Below are 9,178 nucleotides of genomic sequence, written 5' to 3'. Positions count from 1 at the left end.
AGTTCCTACCTTAGAAGCGAGACCAGCACAAAAGTCATAATTAATGTGAAGAAGAGAGACTTACAGGTGAAGGATTGCAATGCTGGCTTTGGGGTGCTTCTAAACAAAGTTTAGCACTGATGGCTGTCGTGGTCTTTCAGTGATGGTGCAAGTCCACCTAGATCCAGGACAGATGGGAGGAAAGTCAAGCTGCCTCATTACTCTTGATCTTACCTTGCTGAGGTCCGGCTCCAGGATAGGCTCTGGCGTTGGGGTAGGCTCCGGCACCAAGGTATGCCCCAGCGCCAGGGTAGGCTCCAGGTGCCTGGTAAGCTCCAACGCCTGCTCCATTGGGATAACCTGTTGGAAGTTAATTTAGTTTTAAATCATGACAAGTTTGAGCCTGGCCACCCCGCGACTGAGTGGAAGAACCATCACTCAGGGGTGCAGGGCCCACTGTGTTGCATGTCTCTAGGCTGTAATGATCACATTCACAAATACCTCAAAAGACCAACACTGCTCCATTCCTGTATTTCTCACAGTCGCGACCTCCCAGAAGCATAATTACGCACGGCATATGGCTCACTGAGAAGTAGTAAGCGCTTTAAATGGGCAGGTACTGTCAGGAACTGTCAGGTACTGAGTACCTGCGCTTCTTTAACGTTAAATAATAATAATAATAATCCACATTTGTAAAGCGCGAACAATCACCTGTAAGGGTCTCTAGGCGCTGGGGGCCGTCGGGAAGATTAAGCAAGCTATTGCCCAGAGTCACATGGTGCTGGGCTAACCTGCCGCCGGAGCCGGGGATCGAACTGTGATCCCCAGATTCCAGCGTCAGTCACCCTGTCCGCAGCGCCACACCTCTCCCCACAGAACCCGCACTTCTGAACAGAAATGCAATATTTAAAATGGGAGAACACCAGCACTTCTTAGCAGCAAACAGGTACTCTGGGATAATGAGTACCTGAACTTCTACATTCAAATTTCAAGTATTAAGCCTGCATATCTACTAAGGTATGGTACATTTCTCTCTCTCCCAGCGCTGATGCACTTTTGACTGCCCGGCGCCAACACACACACCCTTCCGCCATAGTGCAAGGGTCTCTGTGTTCTCTCAAGCCTACATTTTGTCCTGGAAAGGGCCCATTCTAGTACAAAAACTATGCTTAAAGGCGTTTCCTCACTTTGTGTGTGTGTGCTGTACAAAGCACACACACACAAAGTTGTGTATGCAGAGTTAGAAAAGAGAGGTAATATTGAAACATTTCTCCTCATTACGCTTGCCTCGAGGAGGTGTAAAGATTTGACACAAATCCCTGTCTATGAATGTTTGTAGATAGAGATTTGTGTCAAAACCCATGGGTGGTTGCATTGGGAACGCCCATGGAATGCCCCTTGGCACAAATCAACGCAAAGCAGTACACAGCACAACTTTGCATTACTTTGGGACACTATGCAACTCAAATCCTGATTGCACTGGATGGCAAACTCCACCCTAAGTCAAAGCGTTAGTATATCTGGGTCCGGTTATTTAAACCGTCAGTATAATATAATATTCTGATCACTGACAACACAACGATGCCCCTCATAGGCAGGGCTCGAGTCGGGGTACCACGCGGGTGGACAGCGTCCCCCCACTTATTTTACAGGGGGGACGCCATCCCCCGTGCCAAGCAGCTGAACTTCACTCTTTGCTCTCTCTGAGATGAGGAGCTTCGCTCCTTTTGTGACGTCACTTCCTGTCGTGACGTAACTTCCGGTGACAGTGTCCCCCCACTTCTTTTTTTACGACTTGAGCCCTGCTCATAGGGGAACAGATATTCATCAGCACCTCCGCCCCACCACTTTCACGCCATCCTCAGGCACTAATCTTTGCATTGTAAAATGAGTCAATGTTGCCAGGGGCAGCCGAGAGTTTAATAGAAAATATCACAATGTGACATCATATGTCTATTAAAACTCGACTGTTGACCCCATGGGTCTTAAATGCTACAGCTTTGAAATCGCTGCTGAAGAGTTGGTGCTGCTTAGGCGACCTGCCTTCCTTGGACTTACCATCTTTATTGACCTTGCGGGGGTAGTTTACATGCATGCACACCGACATATCCAAATATGTAATCTTCCTGCATGTCGAAACTATGGTAGGGACACCCTAAAATACATTTACCCCGGATATTAGAAGACAAGACGGACAATGGTAAATCGTCCTGGCCTCAAATATTTCGCTGTATTTCTAGGCCCTACCCCATTCGCGCCCGCCCCTAGCTTTGAACCGGAAGTTCGGAAAATACAGCTGGAGCGAAGGAGACATACACATACGGGGCGCTTAGAGAGCACGAATCATCCTGTTATTGCCTCACCTGCTTTCTGGTTCCCGGGGTTAGGGTATCCGCTCTGCCGTCCCAGAGCTGCAAACCAATCAAAAACAACAGACCTTCAGAATTGTACTGCGATTTGTTGCCCAGGAACAATTTACGAAATGTTTGACTGATAACTCTCGTTTAAAGTGGTGACAGAGGGCCCGATGTAGGTAAATCCCATTTACCGAATTTGAAATACCGAATTTTACCGATTCGGTATTTCAAAATCGGTAAATGGGATGTAGGTCCCAACATCTGGAATCGTTACCGATTCCTTACAAATTCGGTATTTACCGATTCGGTAAATACCGAATCGGTATTTGCTATTGAATCCTATGGGCCTTTGAAGCCCATAGGATTAAAGTCAAATACCGAATCGGTATTTACCGAATCGGTAAATACCGAATTTGGCAAGGGTGCAGGGGGTGTCACTTTAACACCCTCTAGCACCCCCAAAACGGGCATGTGTGCAATGTGGCACACAGACATGCCCTAAGGGCACGTCTGTCTGTCACATGGCACATGTGTACATGCACAGATGTGCATGTACACAGGAATCGGTATTTTACCATGGATTTGTATTCCATGGTAAAATACCGATTCTGTAAGCCATGTGCTGATGGAACATTGGCTACCTACATTGCATTTTCGGTAATTTTACCGAATCGTTATCATTACCGAATCAGTAAATATTACCGATTCGGTAATGATAACGAAAATGTGCCCCTACATCTCGATAGCCCTTTACCGATCGGAAACGGCCGAAAATCGGTATTTTCGGCCGATTCCGATCGGTAAAGGGCTACCTACATCGGGCCCAGAGTGAGGAGAGTAGTGAGTACGAATTTACTCACCTGCCCCGTAGTTTGGCTGGACTCCTCCATATCCTGCAAAGAGAGAAAGAAAAAATATATTTGAGCCAGGTGAGTGGTGGCGTGAAATATTACAGGTTCCCTAGGGTGCTTCCAGAGACTTTTTAAATGAATAGCTAGGAAACAGCGCCACTTCGTGGCTATATGGTACAACAACATGCCTGGATCCATATATTTTAACAGCAAAGCACCAACCATCCTTTGATCATCTTGATTAGTGTGAGTAAATATAAGAGGAAAACAAGCAAAACGCCCTCCCTCGAGTGATTGTGTAATTGTTGGAGTACAGGCAAATCGATCCTTATTAGTAAAATTGGAGAACTACAGGAGAAATAAATCAATGCCTCCCTTATAATGAGCGCAGCCACAAGAAGACGATGGGCGCTTAGGGTGGAGATCCTTAACCCCCCCCCCCCCCCCCCCCCCCCCGCCCTATCAGCATTGAGTAGGTTCTGATGCCGATTGGCTGAATTGCAAGGATTTACTGGATTTGGGGGATTTTCAGATGCTGATTGGCTGTCTTCACAGGTTTAAAAATGGCTTGACTTCTAATAGTGAGATCAGACTGTTTGTGTGGCTAGGCTTGATTGGCTGACTTTAATTGGGATTTGACATGATGACTGGCAGTCTGCATAGCTTTGCATACTAATTGTGCTGCTGTGTTCAGCACCAGGTTCCAGTTGACTGCCGGAGGATTTCAAGATCAGATTTGTTTTGTGATTATCAAAGCTTGCAAACTTATTCTGCTCTTAGCAATGAAGAGGACAATTATGTGATGTGTGTATGTATGTATGTATGTGTGCAGGCGGGCAACTAGAGCCAAATTTCGGGGGGGGGGGCTGAAAAATATCTCGGTGGGGGGGCTAATTTTTCCAACTATATACAGAGTGACTGTAAGAAGGGGTGAAAACACAACAAAAGCCTAATTTACAAGTAAACGGTCTTTTAAAGACCTGTTAAGTACTCGGGTGCGGCTGCAATTAGATGGTCCCCAGCCCGCAAAGCTGTGTCAGCCCGGGCTGACCCACACGACAGGGGGGGGGCAAAGCCTTGTGAGCCCAATGGGTGTTGCGCGCCTGTATGTGTGTGTGTGTGTGTGTGTGTGTGTGTGTGTGTATATATATATATATATATCCTCAAAACTTTCTCCCTGCTGGGAAAAAACGGGTCGCACAGCCAACTTCGGATTTTAAACAGCAATCCTTTTTATTTTGCTCATTTCCAAGGGCAACAGGCACAGAGATCTACGCGTTTCGGTGTCACTCCACCTTGCTCACGATCACTGGGTGTGCCCCACCCACAAACATTTAACCACAACAATTTTTTTCATTTTTTTAAAAAACTGGGGTTCCTGTCACATGGTGTGCTAAGGATTGTGGTCCTTGTAGTTTTTACGAATTTTTGACAAAACCAATCTATACAAAAAGTGCATCCAAATTGTAAATTGAGTATAACTTAACAAAATTAAATGCATTTTCGTCATGTGCCTTCCAATAGGCTTCGATTATCAATGTTTCGTTTGCCTTCCAATAGGCTGACTCATACTTGATATTGAGACTTATCTTTGCAACTTTAATTCATTATTGTCTGTTCAAAGGTGCACATACAACTCCTCCGACTGATTCATCCCATTAGGGTGCAGGGTCCTCAGATTAATGATGAATTTCGATTCAGCTTGTCGCAGTTTTTTCGCTCGATCACCCCCCCGCTCACCTTTTGGAATTGTTTGAATGCCATAAAATTTCAGTTTTTGCCAATCACCCTGGTGTGCAAGTTCCATATGTTTGGCTATGGCATTAGAGCGGTCCTTATGTATTGTGGCCCTCATATGTTGCAAGATTCGGTTCTTCAATTCCACAGTTGTACTTCCAACATATTGCATGGGGCAAGGGCACTCCACAACATATACAGTGAATGGTGTTTTGCACGTGATGCATTGTCTTATTTTCCATTTCTTTTTGTTGGCCAAAGTAATTTCTTTAGTTGGCTTGGCTATCTGGCACATTTTGCACCCATGGCATTTCATGAACCCTTTAGTTTTCAGCCAATCATCCTGTCTTTTTTTCTGGAAGTGGCTGCGTATCAAATGGTCCTTAAGGTTTTTGGCACGCCTGTAGGTTATTATGGGATGTGTTCCAACGATCTCTTTGACAGTGTTATCTAATTGTAACAACTTCCAATTTCTTCGGAGAATTTTGCCAATCTTTTCACTTTCTTGTGAATAGTCTGTTGTTAGATGGATTTTGTTTGCCTCGGGATCAACTTTTTTGTTTTTTCTCTTCAAACACTCCTCGCGTGTTTTTGTACTGCTTTTTGCGAGGCTGTCTTTCACTGTTTGTTGTGGGTATTTCCTTTGGATGAATCTTTCCATTGTACGTTTACTGTTCCTTTTCCACTCATCTTCTTCACTGCATATCCTCCGGATTCTTAAAAATTCACCGTAAGGAATGCTGTTTAGTAATGACTTTTGGTGGAAACTGGTAGCTTCTAACGTGGCATTTGTAGATGTTTCTTTTCGATGGAGAGTTGTGTGAATTTGCTGATTTTTTATATAGATTTCTGTGTCCAAGAATATTATTCTCTCCTTGCTCATATTATATGTGAATTTCAAATTTTTCACGCTGGTGTTCATTGTCTGAAAGTATTCTTGGAATTCTGTTTCTGTTCCATCCCAAATTATGAATAGATCATCGATGAATCGCTTCCAACTCACCACTTTATTCACCGACCATTCATTTTTTGAGTTCCACGCTATTTCTTGTTCCCACCAACCCATTGTGAGGCATGCGTACGATGGACTAAAGGAAAAACCCATAGCCGTCCCGCTCCGTTGTTTGTAGATTTCACCAGCAAAGGTGAAGATATTTTGTTCCAGGCAAATTGTTAGCATTTCTTCCAACATTTTATTATGGTTGTTGAACTCCAAAGTTCTTTCTTTTAAGAAGAAATTGCAAGCTTTCACACCCATGTCATTGTCAATATTGGTGTACAAACCAATCACATCCATTGAAATAAGCCAGTACGATTCCTGCCATGGTGTGTCTACCAGGCTCCTTAGTAAGTTACTTGTATCCTGTATGTAGGAGTTTAATTTAGATACTGATGGTTTTAGGAAGTGATCGACATATTCCGCCATTGGCTCTAGTAGTGAGCCCTTCGCGGAAATTATTGGCCTTCCCGGTGGTTTTTTTTGGTCCTTGTGAATTTTTGGCAAAAAATAAATAGTTGCCAAAATAGGGTGAGCCACAGTTAGAAATTTCAATTCCATATCATCAATTAATCCAATGTCTTTCCAACAAAGACCAAAAAAAACCACCGGGAAGGCCAATAATTTCCGCGAAGGGCTCACTACTAGAGCCAATGGCGGAATATGTCGATCACTTCCTAAAACCATCAGTATCTAAATTAAACTCCTACATACAGGATACAAGTGACCTACTAAGGAGCCTGGTAGACACACCATGGCAGGAATCGTACTGGCTTATTTCAATGGATGTGATTGGTTTGTACACCAATATTGACAATGACATGGGTGTGAAAGCTTGCAATTTCTTCTTAAAAGAAAGAACTTTGGAGTTCAACAACCATAATAAAATGTTGGAAGAAATGCTAACAATTTGCCTGGAACAAAATATCTTCACCTTTGCTGGTGAAATCTACAAACAATGGAGCGGGACGGCTATGGGTTTTTCCTTTAGTCCATCGTACGCATGCCTCACAATGGGTTGGTGGGAACAAGAAATAGCGTGGAACTCAAAAAATGAATGGTCGGTGAATAAAGTGGTGAGTTGGAAGCGATTCATCGATGATCTATTCATAATTTGGGATGGAACAGAAACAGAATTCCAAGAATACTTTCAGACAATGAACACCAGCGTGAAAAATTTGAAATTCACATATAATATGAGCAAGGAGAGAATAATATTCTTGGACACAGAAATCTATATAAAAAATCAGCAAATTCACACAACTCTCCATCGAAAAGAAACATCTACAAATGCCACGTTAGAAGCTACCAGTTTCCACCAAAAGTCATTACTAAACAGCATTCCTTACGGTGAATTTTTAAGAATCCGGAGGATATGCAGTGAAGAAGATGAGTGGAAAAGGAACAGTAAACGTACAATGGAAAGATTCATCCAAAGGAAATACCCACAACAAACAGTGAAAGACAGCCTCGCAAAAAGCAGTACAAAAACACGCGAGGAGTGTTTGAAGAGAAAAAACAAAGAAGTTGATCCCGAGGCAAACAAAATCCGTCTAATAACAGACTATTCACAAGAAAGTGAAAAGATTGGCAAAATTCTCCGAAGAAATTGGAAGTTGTTACAATTAGATAACACTGTCAAAGAGATTGTTGGAACACATCCCATAATAACCTACAGGCGTGCCAAAAACCTTAAGGACCATTTGATACGCAGCCACTTCCAGAAAAAAAGACCGGATGATTGGCTGAAAACTAAAGGGTTCATGAAATGCCATGGGTGCAAAATGTGCCAGATAGCCAAGCCAACTAAAGAAATTACTTTGGCCAACAAAAAGAAATGGAAAATAAGACAATGCATCACGTGCAAAACACCATTCACTGTATATGTTGTGGAGTGCCCTTGCCCCATGCAATATGTTGGAAGTACAACTGTGGAATTGAAGAACCGAATCTTGCAACATATGAGGGCCACAATACATAAGGACCGCTCTAATGCCATAGCCAAACATATGGAACTTGCACACCAGGGTGATTGGCAAAAACTGAAATTTTATGGCATTCAAACAATTCCAAAAGGTGAGCGGGGGGGGTGATCGAGCGAAAAAACTGCGACAAGCTGAATCGAAATTCATCATTAATCTGAGGACCCTGCACCCTAATGGGATGAATCAGTCGGAGGAGTTGTATGTGCACCTTTGAACAGACAATAATGAATTAAAGTTGCAAAGATAAGTCTCAATATCAAGTATGAGTCAGCCTATTGGAAGGCAAACGAAACATTGATAATCGAAGCCTATTGGAAGGCACATGACGAAAATGCATTTAATTTTGTTAAGTTATACTCAATTTACAATTTGGATGCACTTTTTGTATAGATTGGTTTTGTCAAAAATTCGTAAAAACTACAAGGACCACAATCCTTAGCACACCATGTGACAGGAAACACAGTTTTTTGAAAAAATGAAAAAAATTGTTGTGGTTAAATGTTTGTGGGTGGGGCACACCCAGTGATCGTGAGCAAGGTGGAGTGACACCGAAACGCGTAGATCTCTGTGCCTGTTGCCCTTGGAAATGAGCAAAATAAAAAGGATTGCTGTTTAAAATCCGAAGTTGGCTGTGCGACCCGTTTTTTCCCAGCAGGGAGAAAGTTTTGAGGATACTAGCGGCTTGGTTCTGCCGCAGGATACCGCACATGCATGAGCGCTGCATAATCTCCCGCAAAGGAACTGTTTTGGAGGTATATATATATATATATATATATATATATATATATATATATATATATATATATATATTCTGTTTTTTTTTTTTGAGGTAGTGTACATAGTTATTGTCTGACATTGGTAATTACCACCCCAACATACCATATTTAGGTTCAAAATGACATACATTTTCAGAAAAAAGAGGAAACCAGCATTGGCATAGCACCTTTGGAGCATTATAAGTATTTAGTTATGCAGTACAATATCCTTGTTGCAACAACATCAACTGTTGCATGGCTAAAAACGTATAAGGTTCCAAATGCGAGACCTATTGGCTATGCAATGCTTGTTTACCCTTTATGGGCAAGAGGTTCGATCTACCAAGGGGCATGTGGGCAATTTTTTTACCTGCACTTTTAAATACAAGAATTAGACATAAAAGCAATGTTTCATTTGTTAAACATGTCAGAGCTGTCTCATGGCAGTTCTACCTAATTATCTTCGGCAAGCCCTTGCATTTTAGCCATCAGCACACTGCATTTTGAGGCTTGTACT

The 9,178-nt window shown here is 42.7% G+C and overlaps 1 long non-coding RNA gene across 1 annotated transcript; it reads right to left on the bottom strand.

Moving 5' to 3' along the window:
- Positions 1–211: 211 nt before the first annotated feature.
- Positions 212–3,234, bottom strand: LOC147703181 (uncharacterized). Its single transcript, XR_015297285.1, has 3 exons — positions 3,197–3,234; positions 2,343–2,390; positions 212–339 (listed from the first exon to the last, which is right to left on the bottom strand). It is a non-coding gene; the product is annotated as an uncharacterized LOC147703181 (long non-coding RNA).
- Positions 3,235–9,178: the final 5,944 nt, after the last annotated feature.

This window comes from Lissotriton vulgaris, chromosome 7 (genome assembly GCF_964263255.1).
Source record: "Lissotriton vulgaris chromosome 7, aLisVul1.2, whole genome shotgun sequence".
Lineage (NCBI taxonomy): Eukaryota > Metazoa > Chordata > Amphibia > Caudata > Salamandridae > Lissotriton > Lissotriton vulgaris.
Note: the sequence above shows the minus strand (reverse complement) of the source record. Positions and strands in the feature narration are given on the sequence as shown.